The sequence below is a fragment of the Pleurodeles waltl genome, chromosome 2_2 (genome assembly GCF_031143425.1).
Source record: "Pleurodeles waltl isolate 20211129_DDA chromosome 2_2, aPleWal1.hap1.20221129, whole genome shotgun sequence".
Lineage (NCBI taxonomy): Eukaryota > Metazoa > Chordata > Amphibia > Caudata > Salamandridae > Pleurodeles > Pleurodeles waltl.
Genome location: NC_090439.1, coordinates 87,723,473 through 87,740,513, shown reverse-complemented (window position 1 = coordinate 87,740,513; position 17,041 = coordinate 87,723,473).

The following is a 17,041-nucleotide window of genomic DNA, read 5'->3' as shown; positions in this document are numbered from 1 at the left end:
ACGTTAGTCGGGTGGGGCTGGTGGTATGGAAGAAGGGGGGTTTACACCAAAAAATTACATTAGGCAGGTTAAAGTAAAAAAAAATGACTCTAACCTGCCTAGTCATTTTCTGACGCAAAACCATCCATACCACATGACCATTGTCTTAGGAAAGACAGGAGTCATGCCCACCACCCCAATGGCCAGCACAGACAACCAAGGTCTCTTAGACATGGCCACTGCACCCTGTGCCATGTAGAGAGGCCCATTTCAGGGCCCCCAATGGCACTTTAAAAACAAAAAAACTTACTTGTACTTACCTATACTTACCTGGGATGGGTCCCCCATCCTCTGCTGTCCCTTTGGTGTGGGCGGGGGTGCCCTTGGGGCTTGGGGAGGGCACCTGTGGGCTTATTCCATGGTGTTCCACCATGGAAATCGGCCCACAGGTCCCCTAACGCCTGCCCTGTCCCAGGCGTTACAAAAATGGTCCAAAGCAAGTTTTGCACAATTTTTTGACCCCTCCCGTGCATAATTTTAGCACAGGTGGATAAATATGGCGCTAACTCCATTGAGTCATGTTTTGCACGGGAACACCTACCTTGCATCTCATTAAGGCAAGGTAGGTTTCTACGTCCAAAAAATGACTTTATTTCCATAAATTTGGCACTAGACGGGTCCAGCGCCAAAATATAAATATGGAGTTAGTTTTGCACCGAATTAGAGTAAAAACAAATGACGCTAATTTGGTACAAACAGAGTACAAATATGTCCCTTAGTCACCTACAAGCGCCAGGTGACTGTTGTCCTGCAGTCTTGTGCAATCATGAAAGTCACATGACAATACTCTGCAAAAATCATCCAAAGGCTGATTGATGAGAGAGCTTTTGACCCATCCCCACCTTGATGATGTTGCTTTGTTTGTGTATGATTTATTGCAATGTACTTTGTTATCCAGATGTTTGCTATGTGACTTGTGTCATATGTATGGTTTCAAGCCTATACACTTTGCTTTGTTCTTTATACAGACACTTTCACAGTTACACCTTCATGTGAAAATTTCAGAGTTCTGACATTGGCAGTTATGTGATGCTGTTCCTACATACGGAGTGGACATGGATTGTTCCAGGTTATGTAGGTTACATAGTTTAGGTGTAGGAGACCTGTGCCAAGACTGCTTGTACAATGTTTAGTTGGAAGTTTGGGAGTGCTGATTGGAATTGTTTTGTGTGTTGTGGTAGGCCTGATGCATCAGGTGTGTTATCATGTGGTCATCAAATATGTAGTCCTAGGTCATGAGCAAGTCAGTTTCCATTCACCTTAGCTAAACACTCTTTTTGTATGAACTGTATATAGCTGTAGATGTGTTTCATCCTTGTAGGGCACAGTGCCTGTGCCAAAACACTGACATATGTTTGTGCCACACCATTAGATGCATAAACATTGGGTTATAATGATGCTGTGATCAGAAACTATTGTACTGCTATCAGTCTTATCTTGGATTATATGATGTTGTATTACTTTGGTGTGGTATGTGGTAAGGCTCAAGCTGGTGATCTCAACCACTTCAATATTTGCTTACTATACAGAACACATTGTCTGACAAATCGCCTCCTTCCACTGTCTAGAGGTCTGTACCTGTAAATACGTTCATTTTCTCAGTATGAGTCAGTCATTTATGATTTCCAATAGTTCAGACATAAGGACAGCCTATGTGCTGAACATGGTAATAACATTTGTAGTTTGACCAGACACTTGTATGTATGTGGTTGTGTGAGATGGCTGTAATCCAGATCTGGACACTGTGTACACGCAACCTATCCCACCTTGAACAAGTACCTTGGATCTTCATTGCATGGTTCACATGGTCTGACATATCTACATGGCTAAATATGAAATCAGAATAAGCAGACCATGAATCAGTGAAGGGTGATTTTATTGTGAAGCTACTACTAATAGAAAATATTTGTGACATGAATCAAAAAAAGAAATGTGAAGTGGTCAGTCATGGTGAATGAAATCATTGCAGTAGGTGCCATGCCATTGGAAGTCCAAAATCCAGAGTACTCCTCCTATTGGAAATGAAAGGTGGTTCAGGATCAGTCCAAAGACTGAGGCCCTCATTACGAGTTGGCGGTCAAAAGACTGCCCGTGTTGGTGGTATCATGACCGCTGCATTACAAGTCCCAAACTGCAGACTGCCCAAAAGCTGCCAAAAATCTGACACCGTCGGCCTGACCGAGGGCAGGAGAGAGACGGTTCAACTGCCATCACCGCCACACCGGCAACATCCCGCCCTCCAAATTACAACCCACAAATCAGCACAGCAGTCTTTGCACAGTGGTAATCAAGTGGAGGTCCTAACTGCTGCAGTCAAAAACTCAACCCCACCAGAATACACCACAACATTGGACAGTACGAATACCCCACACCTGACACACATACACACACCAGAAACACCTGATCATGGCACTAAAAAAAACACCCCCACACATACCCTCAACCCCTTGCATCCTGAATTTTTCACAAAGAAAGGGAAGAATGCACAAACAGAAGACACTGCACCTGGATACCATAGGCACCATCACATCTAACACGCAGCACACACTACACAACTACACCCCTGCACATGACAAACATGTTGCCACTGCACACAGCCACCACATACCACAAGCAATCTGAACCACACAACCCCACCTCACCAAACAGCACACCCTTCACCCCTGCACATTACACACCCTTCCACCCACCACACATCTACCATGTCACGACAAAAACACCCATGATTCACGGACGAGGAGTTGAGGGTCATGGTAGATGAAATCATCAGAGTGGAGCCACAACTGTTTGGAGCACAGGTCCAGCATACATCCTTAGCCAGGAAAACAGACTTAGCCAGTGGACCCTCACCTCCTCCCCAGAGTTAACATCGTGGGAGGAGAAGGTCTTGGCCAGCCTGCACCCAGAGGGCCTGACTGGAATACCAGGAGGACTGGTAAGTCAACAACAATCCCCAAGCACCATGTACTCCTGCACAACATGTACCCCCACTACCCTTACACCACCTCACAGGATGCTTACATGCACCAGTCCATCCCTAACCCAATACCCTCACTTGCATGCCACACCTCCCCACTATCAGTAATCGCACACAGGCCCACCAAGTGCATGCATATCTCAATGTAGCAAGTACTACAACTACCACAAGGCAATACTTCCCACCCTTGTATAACTGCTAATACCACTCCACATTAGGACACTGCATGTATAACCATGTCACCCCCTTCACCTACAGGATATTCGTACTGCTCACTAGTACTTGGCAATTACCTCATTGATGAAAACAACCTTCAATAGTACAAGCATACAAAAGCACTAACCATGACCCCTTAAACATTGCCAGTGGTCAAGCAGCTGTCATTTCCATCACTAGAAAGCATGCCAAGGCTATGATTGCAAACAACCATGTGAACAACAAGTACATTTCAACAATGTAACACACTTCCTCTCCATCCACAGGTACCTCTACTACTGCCACCAAGAAGAGGTTGCCAGACACAGTCAACCAGCCCCTGGAAGTAGGCCCAATTGAGGACTATAATTCTGGATGTCTAGAAAGGGACACCTCACCTGGCCATCCGGAATGACTGGTCAGTTCAGAACCACCAGTCTCACTCTGCCCACAGCTAAGTCTCCCACCTCTGTGGCTACAACAGCAAAGGAAAACCCTCCTCCCCAAACCTGTATCCCAAGGTCAGATCAGTCTATAGTGTGCCCCACATGACATGGACCTGAGTCAACCCCTAACATCCAAGACGATGACAGTCCTGGTGCCAGTGGGAGTGGGCACACTTTGCCAGAGTCACAGGCACAGGGGGCAAGGGACAGTGGGAGAGAAACTGTGGGACAAGGGATGAGGCACCAATTAGACACGACTGGCCAGAAGGCCATCTCCAGAGTCCTGGGAGCACATCGGCAATCCCAGGACAGGATGGGTCAAATACTAACAACCTTGTAGGAGAACCGGAGGCTGCAGAGGGAATATCACCAGGAGGCCATGCAGCACTGGCAGGCACACAATGCCACCATGGCCTTTATTTGGGGGGTGCTCAATGAATCTACCAGCATGCTGTGTGCACCCTCCACTCACCAGCAGGTTCCTACAAGTAACCAATCAACACCTGTGCCATCTACATCTGCCACAGCTACTGCAATGGAGGCTCAGCCAGAGGACCCACAGGCTATTAGCACCTCTGCCCCTGCAGCTGAGGATCCCCCACACAAAGAAGGTCATCCATCCAGGCATCCTGCAGGACCTGAGGCCAAGACCAAAAACACCACCAGGAAGTGATCTCTTACCTGAACGTTCTCCCTTATGTGCCATTGAGACACACAGTTGACTGTCCACTGCCAATAATCCATTTCCGCTTGGCCCTTTCGAGACTGGACTTGTGAAACCAACAGCTGGGCCACCTACTCTGATGCTGTAAAACCCCATAACCCCACTACAGTTGATGCAAATGTACTTTGAATCACAATCAACACATTTCACCACAGTAATGGCTAACGTGTCATCATTGTCACCAATATCATTTAATGTGAAAGATATAAATTGAAATACACAAATAGGTGTCAATAAGTCTGACAGATGAACAGATGTGGCAGGAATGTCCAGCAGGTGTGTCATGACATCCTTCCTGTACTGTAATCCTTTGCCAAGGGTGCCAACAATCATGTCAGACAGCAGAGTGGAACCACACATCTGACCAGAAGATAGATCAAGACAGAGTAAAGCTTCAATGGTGTCTCCCATGTTGCCCATCCAATGCACATACAAGACATAGGGCCAGATGTAGCAACCCGTTTGCGAGTTGCAAATGGCGAAATTCGCCGTTTGCGAGTCGCATACGTGGGTTTGGCATGCAGAAATGCATATTGCGAGTCGTTACCGACTCGCAATATGCATTTGCGACTCGCAAATAGGAAGGGGTGTTCCCTTCCTATTTGCGAGTCGCTGTGGGATGCAATACCGCGTACGCGGTCGCAAATGGCATCGCAGTTACCATCCACTTCAAGTGGATGGTAACCCACTTGCAAATTGGAAGGGGTCCCCATGGGACCCCTTCCAGTTTGTGACTGGACCCCAAAATATTTCCAAGGGACCACTCCCTGCCCTGAAAAAATACCGAAACAAAAGGTTTCGTTTTTTTTGCAGTGCAGCTCGTTTTCCTGTCAGGAAAACGGGCTACACTTCAAAAAAAAAAAAACTGCTTTATTTAAAAGCAGGTCGCGAACATGGAGGTCTGCTGACGTCAGCAGGCCTCCATGTTAGCGAGTGCCTATACTTGCAATGGGGCCGCAATTTGCGACCCACCTCATGAATATTCATGAGGTGGGTCATTGCGACCCCATTGCGAGTAGCAGTCGGTGTCTGAGACACCGTACTGCATAGCAAATTGCGACTTGCAATTTGCGAGTCGGATGGACTCGCAAATTGCAAGTCGCAATTTTGCTTTTTGCTACATCGGGCCCATAATGCAATCCACAGAAATCATGTTGCAGTCGAGAGGGCATCACATATCTACAAGTCAGGTTTGTAGGTCACACACATCACATGCAGAGTTAAAGAACCCTTCCTCATAGCTGACATCACTAACAGAAAACCTATCTTGCAATGTGTAAAACAGGTAGGTACCAGACATCAGCTTTGGGAATAATGTGGATGGGTAGCTGAACTGTTATGTGTTAGGATTAGACCAGACAACTGAAATCCAAACCACAGTCTTGAAACCATGCAACATGGGGAACCCTATGCTGAAGTGATGCCATGCCAACAGCAAGTAGCACGTGGCTTTGGCAGTATAGCAGTTACACCTCCCCTGATCGTAAGTCAGCATCCCATCAAGATGCATAACACAGACAGATGGAGTGCACACATATCCCCAGATGCAAAACACAAGGAGGGACAATGTCACTAGACAGACAGGGTTAGAGGTTCCATTAACTTTAGAGCATACATATCTGGTATTCATTGGAAGAATTGACGAATCAACTCAGTCCTAGAGTCATCTACCTCCTCATCAGTTCCAAAGTCATCAACCTGAACCACTGGTCCAATTGCCATCTCCTCCTCATCCAACAGTGGAATGTGTCTTCTTGGGATAAGATTGCGTAGCATGCAACATGCTACAATGGTTTGGAAGACTTTCTGTGGTCTGTACTGTAGGGCACCACTAGTCATCTGTAGGACTCCGATTCTTGCTTTCAGTAGCACAAATGACCTCTCGATTACATGCCTCATTCAGCCGTGAGCCTCATTGTAACTGTCCTCCCCATCTGTTGTAGGGTACCTCACTGGTATCAGGAGCCAGGGCAGGTTGGGGTAGCCGGAGTCACCCGTGTGCACAAAGATACAAATCATTAGGGAACTATGAGAGGCGTAGAGCTGACTGTGAAGTGAAGTAGCATGGATGTTAGACATAGAAAGTGGTACACTTACCAATGAACCAGGCCCTCTCTCTCTGTAGTCGCAACATCATTTGTGGGACACTGTTGTTCCTCAAGATTTAAGAATCATGTACAGATCCCCAAAACTTTTCTGTCACATGGGATATGTATTGGTCGGCAAGACACACCACCTGCACATTGATAGAATAGTGGTTCTTCCTGTTCCTGTAGACATTCTCAATGGCCCTGGGAGGAACCAAAGTGATGTGGGTGCCACCAATGGCCCCTATTACCTGTGGAACGTGTGCAATGTCATAAAAGGCAGACTTTACAGTGTACAGATCAGCACGTTGTGGGAACCTGATGTAGCTGTTCGAGTGCTTGAGCAAGGCATCCAGTACATCCTGTAACACAAAACTGAACATTAGCTGTGACAGTCCTGCAGCCAGTCCCACAGTCACCTGAAAAGATCCTGAGGCGAGGAAATGCATGACAGATAAACACCTATGCTGTTGGTGAGATGGCAGAGGGATTATGTATGGCTGGCAGGAGATTTGGTTCCAACTGTGCACACAGTTCCCTGATGGTCTGATGGTTCAGACGATACATCTGTATGATGTGTCTTTCGTCCATGGTAGCAAGGTCGACTAGGGGCCTGTAGACTGGTACATTTCTCAATCTCCCCATTGGACAGTATCTAGGCATAGGCCAGAACAAATTTCAGGACAGGACATCTGTTACACTGTTGTTACTAAAGTACACCATAGAAGAGATAAACAGGACAAGTCATGTAAGGTATCTGAAAGATGACACAGGGAAACAGTTATTCACCAACTACACAGCTGCGACATCCTGGCTGCCAATTCCATTGCTATACTTGTCACAAAGGGTCTGTACAGAGATGGAAGTCAGACATAGTAAACTTGTCCCCAAGTCGGATACAGTAATCAAACGTCCACATATGGAAAAGATAATAAATCAGACTTATTGACAGGTGACACTCACTTCACTAGTGAGTTCACATGAGTTTACATCGCACATCAAGCAACTAGTGATTAACTTCATGCTATGATGCAGTAGGATGACATAGATATCTTAAAAAGATGTAAAATGGCAGCTGCCTATCCTGCATGCAGAGGACACATAGAAGTGACCTCATTCCGCTAGTGTTAGTCATCATGGCGGTCGGCAGTCGGAACCGCCGTGCAACTCCTCATTGTTTAACATTGATGTCTATGGCAAACTGGGGCAAATGATGATCACCGCCGGTGGTGCTGGTAATGACCGCGGTGACAGTGACTGCCATTTTTTATAGTCCAGCTCACTTGACTCTTGACACTCGAGCAAGCAAGACCTCCACTGTGGGAGCTGCTGTGTTCTGTATCTGGAAGCTACAATGACTAGTCCTGCAGGAGATAGGGCCCCAGCCTTTACCCTGAAGGAACTGGAGAAAGTGGTGGAAGGGGTCCTACCCCGGTCTGGACAGTTGTGTGGGGCTCCAGATAAACAGGTCAGTACAATGTGGAATACTTATCAGCAAGGGTGGTGTTTGACGGCGAAAGTGTGTGAATATAGAAATGGCATGATTGTCTGCTGGTGTTGTGTTGTATGAATAATAATGGCGTATTGTTGACTCTGTATCAGCATGTGCTGTACATGCTGTGTGTAGGCCACTGCTCTAGGTGCACTGGAACTCTACATGAAAATCAACTTTTGTCTGTGCCTCCCATGCAGGTCAGCGCCCATCATGAAAAAGAGGTTATGGAGAGCTATCGCCAGGCAAGTGCGGACCCTGGGGGTCCATAGCCGGTGGTGCACCCTCTGCAGAAACCACTGGGAGGACCTGAGACACTGGGCCCATAAGACTGCGGAGACCCAGCTGGGGATGTCGTCCCAACGAGGGAGGGTTGCCCATCGGGCCCTGACCCCAGTAATGGCCCGCATATTGGTAGTGGCCTTCCCGGAAACAGATGGGCACTTGAGGGCAGCACAGCAGCCACAAGGAGGTGAGTACAGACTGTTTAATATCAGATGTATGGGCTTCTATTGTGTCTTTTAGATTACGTAGGTACTAATGAGGTATGTGTGCATTAGATAAGATTACTGTATAGTCCTGGCTATTACTTCCACTGTTTAGAAGTGGTGTGAGTTAGCTTTTAAACACCATGCAAGCGGTAATATGTTGGTGCTATACCTCCTTGTCCAGTTACGTTTAGACACACTCCTATGTTGAGTAATTTACAAACCTTAATTCCCTATCCCTGATTCTGCTTTAGATAGCCAATCTCATCTAGTTAGGGCTGATATTGGGTATTAAGTCTTATGAGTAGGGAACTTCTACTGTGAAATCATTGCATTGTCAATGGACTTCTGCACATCATGAGTCCTTTACCAAGCTGTCCTATATTTTGTGTGCCATGTACCTATCCAGGACATCTGAAAAACATTGTGTCAAAAGTGTCAGATTGGTAAGTATATGTGGGTAGTTGGTAGCTTTTACCATTGTAGACAGACTGCAGCATGTCCAAACTTTTGTTGGAATTGGGAGGTAACAGCTTGAATATTAGGTTATGTCTTCATGACCAATATTTAGGGACAATGTATCATAGCCATTCCTTGCCACGCCAGAGGCGGAGTAGATTACTTGTTGGTATGTGTACTAGAAGGGTAGGTATTGACCCTTTCCTCCCTTTCTTTGTCTCCCACCCTCTCTCCCTGTCCTCTTCTATCTTTTTGTGCATCAGCATCATCAGGCAAAGGAGAAGGAGCACCAGCAAGTGGGGAAGCTGCAGCCCACAGGACCTAGGAGGCAGAGTCCACCGATGCCGAATGGACCAATGGGACAGAGGGCGAGGAGAGCACCACGGGAGAGACCGGTACAGCAACGTCATCTTCAGATTTCTCCTCCGATGGAAGCTTCCTGGTGGTGGTGGAACCATCTGGGTCCATCCCAACACCATCCTTGTCCACAACCCCCTTACCAGCACCGCCCTCCCTGTAGCTCCCCACCCAGTTGCCTGTGCCCACTCACCCAGGAGGATGTGCATCTCTTTCACTTTTGGCACCTCTGCCCCTGCCCCCATCAGCCCTGTTGCCCTCAATGAGGAGGCTATTGACCTCCTGATGTCCATCTCTGTGGGGCAGTCAACCATTGCGAATGCCATCCAGGGACTGGCATCCCAGATGCAACAAAGTAATGCCTACGGTGCCTTGGCTGGCCTGCAGAGATCGTTTAAGGCTCTGGTCTCCTCTTTGATGACAGATAGTGTCCCTTCATCTGTCATCTCCCCTCCAGCTACCTGTGTCCAGTCCATCACCCCTTCCCCTCACCCATCCAGAGCAAACATACAGACCAGCATTCACCCCCACAACAGACAAGGTGCGCAAAGACAAACACTGGTACCACAGGACACACCATAAACATGCACACAGTCAACACACACTTGCTATCACTACACCAACCTTCCCAGGTCCTGCCACCAGTCCTGTCATACCCAAAGACACCACAAGAGCAGACCTGCACACATCCACACCACACACCACATCCGAACTCACCACAACAACCATCACAACCACATGCAGCACATCTACCTTACTTGCAGCCACAACCCCAACATACACTCACACATCTTGCATCCCTGCATCTGTTCCCCCTCCTCCCAAAAAACATAAACCCCCTCACTCACCCACCCAACATACACCCACAACACACAAGCACACATTTCACACACCTGCATCCATGTCCAGCACACCAACACCTCCAACAAACCACTCCCTCTACCTCTACTCCTAAACTTTTTACAAAATTGTATCCAAACATTGGAATGTCCTGCATACTCACTGTACTTTAAAACAAATATTACCAGCCAAGCCTAAAATGATTAACAAGAGGGGTACAACCATCAGGGACTTAGTTTGTAAGAGTTTTTTACCACCAATTGAAGCAAATTTGGAAGCATGGTTACAGGGGAAATTAACTGGTTTCTAAAAATGCAGTAAATGCAGTATGTGTAATATAGCTTTACACAAAACTCTTACCTTTAACTTCAATGGCAGTAAGACATATAAGATCCAAACTTTGATTAATTGTAACACCAAATATGTTGTTTCTATACTGTTATGTGATTGTGGTAAAATCTATGTAGGAAGTACTATTAGGTCTCTAAAAGAGAGGATTCAGGAACATATGCGCTCCTTGAGGAACAATAATCCCTTATCACCTATTACTCGACATATAAATAAGGAACATGAAACATCAGAGGTTCCTCAGATTAAATATATGGGTATCAGCCAGACCCCTGTACATCCTAGAGGTGGCAACTGAGAGATTGAATTTAGAAGAAATGAGGCCAGGTGGATAATTAGACTCAGGAGTATAGAATTGGGTATGAATTTGTATCATGAGATGCATCACTTTCTGTAATCATGTGAATTGGGAAAGTAGCAATGTATGTTATTGATTTAGATGAGAATTCACTGACATCAAATATTCATTTCTGATAAGTTTACTGAGAAAAGTTTTTTACCATAATCTGTAAATGATGATGATATATCTCTTTGAAGTTTCATGTATGTACTTTACATTTCAACCCTTATATGGGTTTTATGTATTTAATTATTTCTTTTGCCTTTATTCTGTATTTTAATTCTTTTGTTCTTATGTTTTCCCAATTTCCTATCCTTAAAGTATTGTGACACTAACAAGCAGGCTATAATTATGCTTAGATACTTTTATTTTATCACTTGCCATAGATATCAAAATCGTGATGTTTACTCCATATAGAGATATAAACATCGACTATACAAAGGTGTTCTGTTTAGTATATATGCATTTAGTTCAAAGGGATCAATACCAGCATTGCCCCACAGTCATTCCCATTGTCTCATCTAATTTGCCTAATATGGGAATGACCAGTGTAACAATGGGTTATTACATTGATGTCATTTAATTTTGCTTTTATACCACAATATTAGCCCATTTTTTAAATGGTCGCCGCATCTGAAATGACTATTTTAATAATTTTGAGTTCGAGGGTAGACTTAGTTATTTAATCTAAATGTTAAATTTGAGGATTGGCGGAGGCATACTGGAATTTCTTTGCTGATTTGTTAATGATCGACATGGTAACAATGCTATACTTTCGGTGTATGCCATTTGGATGTGGTGATTGATGTTGTCAGCATGTTCTAGGACGCTTGTTGGCCCATTCCAAAATGGCTACCATACTTGAGACGCGTATCATGGTCTTCCCGGATTTAAAGGTAGATTAAGACAATCGACTTGAACGTTACTCTTTGGTGAATTACAAATGTAGATTGGAACTTTTCATCAAATTGCTCAGGAACAACTTATTTATGACGCAACAGTGTCGGTTTACACCACTTAAATATGGCGACTGACATTGTTATTATGTCTTTAGATGCTATTTGATGACGCACGATGATGCATCGGATTTGGGTTTCCCGCACTACATGAAGAGAGAGTTTGCTGCTCCTCGGGCTGATCGTCGTCAGAATGGACACAGCTTGTTCTTGAGGTTGAACTACAATTGCAGATTATGAAGGTAATATAATGAGACAAAGTAAAAAATCCTTTACTCTTTTCTTACAATTCAAAGTTCAGATCAAAATACAAATCAGTATATACATTTTAATATGGATTTCCAAGAAATGTAGCTACAGAGAGTACTGTGCATATGATTGTCTGCTGTGAGAGATGATTTGTAGTAGTTTTGTTGGATTATAATGTAAAGATAGAAACAACATTGGCTAAACAAATATGATCTGCCTCATTAAATAGTGGAACTATATTTGAGGTTTGTTGTTTTTTGGAAGGCTAGTTTGTCTGATGTTGAAATATATATATTTAAGGATTGTGTAATTTTGTGATAGTTTATTAATTTTGATTTTTCTGTTTGCTTCTGTTTATTTCAGACACATTTATATGAGGTTTAGGAGAAACTAATTGGCCTCAATATACATATGAAGTTCAAATTGGAACGATGTTCCTGATGTACCTTGTCGAGAAATGTATCTGCTAACTTGACAGGTATAAGGTTGGTTAATAATTTAAGTTGGATATTTCTTTGTGATATTTGTTAGTGCAATGTGTGGCTATACGGCAATTAATTTTTCTTTTTTCTTTTTTATCCTCAGTGATCTCTTGAAATAAAAGGGATCTCTTCATCTGTAAAGAGGTACAATTGGTGACACAATCTTTATTATATGGGATAATTATTCATTCACAAATCAGTATTCTTACTGTATCTTTGGGATATAGGATCACGTGGTGTTGTTTCTTATTTTCTACTCTTTTCTATTTATTTCTTTTTTACTCTCTTTTATGTTTGGACACTTGGATAATGTTGTGTGCTTCAGAATGGACATGGTTTGTCACTTGGTATTTTAATGGGTATGTGGCTTATTTATTATTTTTTTATTAAGTTGTTAATGATTATTAGACTGTGAGTCATTTTAAATACATGGTGGTTTGATATATATAATTTTTAACTTTTCTGTAAGATTTGGGATTTAGATAGATTATTATAAATGTAGTATTTGTAATATTTTGTTTATAAGTTGTTATTTAATCAGCCTCGAAAAAGTCCTATAACAGGACGAAACACGTGTCGGCTGAATCCTGTTAATACTTATGAGACTGTCTACGGATGGACTTTTCTTGAAATTGCCTAAAATCAGCTTGGACTATACATCAAATTTTGACATTATTTTAATGTATTGGAATTGGGATTGTCAGGAATTGTATTTTGGAATGGATATATTTGTGCTAAATAAACAGAGTTATTTGTAATAAATTGCCACATATCTGTTTATATTTTTAGTAACCATATCTTTAAATCATATCTTGTTGTTCTTGTATTGATTTGTAATGATTATTGAAATTGTTATTCTGGCTTGCTAGGACTTATATATATGTGTGCTCCACTGACTGTTGTTTCGAAACCTTTTACCCATGACTGCCCCGTGTACCTAAAAAGGTTTTCCTTGCCAATCTTGACCTGTTCCCTGCTCCCGTCCCACCAGGTGTTGCCTCTATGCATCATGTTTCCCTTCCTCAACCTAGACCATCCACCTTCCAGTTCTCCCATTGCCCCCTAGTAGCACCTGTGCCACCCCCCTTGCAAAGAAACCACCCCTCCAAAGCCTAAGGTCCCTACTCCTACCACAAAATCTAAGTCCCCTCCTCCACAATCAAAATCTAAGCCTAAACCCCGCCTCCCAAACCTAAACCCAAGGACCCCCCTTCCATGCCCAAGCCCCAACCACTGCTCCCCTCATCCCTGAGGTGCCTGCCTGTCCCATTGATGCCCCTGCCATGTGGAAGCCAATTTTCAGTCAGGAGTCAAGCTGGGGCCTGTGACGGAGCCCAGTATGCCTGGGGCACTTAAGACATTTGCTGGACAGGCCAGTAGGCCTCACTTCTACATAGTTTTAATGTTCAATTATTTATTCAATACATCTGTCCACATAGATGTGGATTTCTAGGTTGCAAAATGATCCTGAATTTCCTTCAACATGGTGGTGTTATATATGTATACTTTGATGTTTGTATTGTATGTGTATGGGATGTATGTGTGTTGCTCCATGTGCAGGGCTGATAATGTGTGCCATGTGCTTGTTGTGATGTGTTGTTATGGCTGTGTGTAGCATTGTTTGTTAGTGGTGTGTGAGTCCGTGTGTGTATAGTGAGGCATTTCTAATGTCCTTTGTGTGTTGATTGGACATGGTGTGTCAACTGAAGCCTTGTTTGGATGTCTGTACTATATCTATGATTGTGTGTTGTTGCTACGTATTGCTGCCAGTATGTGTTGTCAGGTGGAGTTGTTCGTTGTGCCTTTCAGACAATGAGTTTGTTTTTTTGTGATGTTTTTGTCGCTGTATGATTGTGGGGTGTTGTGTATGGATGTGTTTGACAGTGGAGGTGGTGTGCATGTGCAGTGTGCTGTGTGAACTGCACTTGTCTGTTGGATGTGGTGTGTGTATCTAGTGTATGGGTTTGTGTAGTTGATGTGTGCTTGTGTGTCTGTAGATGTGTGTGCTAATACAGTCATTTGTTTGCAAGTGTGTGTGGCCGTCGCAGTCCGTGCTGGGTGTATGTGTTGTGTGTGGGTGTGTATACTGCCCTTCACTTGAGTGTGTACTAGGTGGAAGTACTTACGGTTCTCTTCTTCGTTGTCGTCGCCGGACCTGGAGGTGTATGGCAAGTTACAGCGGTGGGAAGACTTCCAGTTCGGGGTCCATGGAGAATGCAGATGCATCTGTGTACATGGAGGTGAGTGTCTCCTTTTTTTAGGCAGTTTCCACCAGGCTTTTTGTGGTGGTCGGACTGCCATGAAAATCCCAGCGGTCTAATGACTCTTGATATGGTTGGTGGTGATTTGGTCCCAGCCAGCCTGGAAATGGCTACCGCCGGCAGCGGCGGTCCGACCGCACTGGTGGTACTGGCGGTGACTTGTCTGTGTTGCGGTGGGATCACCGCCATGGTCGTAACATGGCGGTCTGCACCACCGGCCTGGCAGCGGTGCGACTGCCACCACTGTGGTGGCGGTCCAGTGACCGACAAACTCATAATGAGCACCTGAGTGTGTAATACACAAAGGAAGACCTTAAGGAAGAAGGTTTTGTTCTGGCAATGGTGGTTGTCTTATGGTAATGTACAGCCCAACCATACAAGTGGTGAGAAACCTCTATGCACAACATAAAACAATCAATTATGTACAAGTTGAACAGAGTTTGTCACAGTATCCAGGTTATAACAATTGCTTATGATAATAACACTTGCATCACTTAAACAGTATTCACATTTTCATTGATGATTTATCATAACATCTGTTGCAAAGTACAACATCTGAGGTTTCACCAAGCAGCTTGATGTGTGTAGTACAATCAACCCAGTCCATTTCGGGACTGTAAGTCCCTTCTTCAGGGGTAAAGCTTTGTAGTACACCAGACAAAGCAGACAAACCATAACAGGAGGACAAGGGGGGAAAACAAACAAAAGATGTATGAGCGCACATCAAACAAACCAAAAGTTCTAACAATTACAATGTTCATGAATTCAGCATGCCAAACAGTGTGTGCACTCCATAACACAACAACCACCACATGACATTGGATACTTCTCATGAAAAGTCTTTGTGAAACCCCAGTAATCTGCCAAATCACAACCCTCACCAGACCATGCTCCATGCAACATCCTGAATGATCACCACGTAAGTGCCGGTTACAAGTGCTTAATCAATACATGCACAACTCGACCACATGCATCAAATGTAAATAATGCCAAACCCTTTGTGCTCACTAACTGTGCAGACTGCATAACTTGCACTCATGTGTCATGCCCATTTATCAAGCAGCTTACCTGCTACTAGCCAGGGGCGCCGCACACAGTTTGAGAACCACTGGCTGTAGTTTTATTGTGTCCAAACAGGAAATAGCTCAGTGGTTCCCAAACTGTGTGCGGCGCCCCTGGCTAGTTTTGATGGCACACCAGGGAGCCGCGCCATTCAGTTTGGGAACCACTGTGCTACACTAATGCGAGTGTGATACAGACTGTCCCCTCACCTTCTATTATGGAAAGTCACACATCCAAATGCAATATTAACACAATACGTAATCAGCAAGACATACCTCATGCCATAATATGATGTGGCTACATTGTTTGACCCGTTACTTGAGAATTACATGCTTCCTGCATAACTTCTTATGGTATACCACCAGCAAATACCTTGAACACACGAAAAATTTGCAAAAACTATTAAACTCATTCATATTAACAACGACCACGTATATTCTGCTCAGCATATAATATGAGTAATCCCACGCTTACTTCAAAATGTCTTGACCACCGATCTGTGATCCATGCAACAAACGGTGTCAGGATCGTTCCCGCCGAGCTCTGAATAAAATAAAAGGCCATCACTGCGAACACCTTATGCATCCACCGTGAAAACACATGGTGATAAACAGCAGACTACACTTAGCCCCTCATTATGACATTGGTGGTAAGTACCGCTTACCGCCATGCCGACTGCCGCCAACATACCGCCGCTGCAACGGCTTACTGCTACCCATATTATGGCCCACATATAGCAATCCTTCACTACACAGACATACACATAAGTCCGCCAGACCAAAGGTCATTGATAAACTGGCGCTACCAAAACCCACACCGTTACGCCAACAGAACTACGCCCACAGCATTATGACCCACGATGGCGGACATTCAACAGCAGTAAACCATTGGCGGTACATACCGCTGCGCTCAAAATACACACACACATACAAAACAACATCACGTTGGGCAATGTGAATCACACACACCTGACACACATACACACACCACACCCACACCACTATAAAACAGACACACATTACCCTCAACCCTTTATGACTCAAATAAATTGACAATTAAGACAGAGACACACCAAGAGCACCCACAGAACCAGAACCACAGAACACCATCACCCATACACCATACACGTACCTCACAGCACACACCCCAACATACCACCCCACACACCCTTACACACACCACACACACTACACCCATGGCACCACAAAGACTCCCCAGGTTCTCAGACGAAGAGCTCAG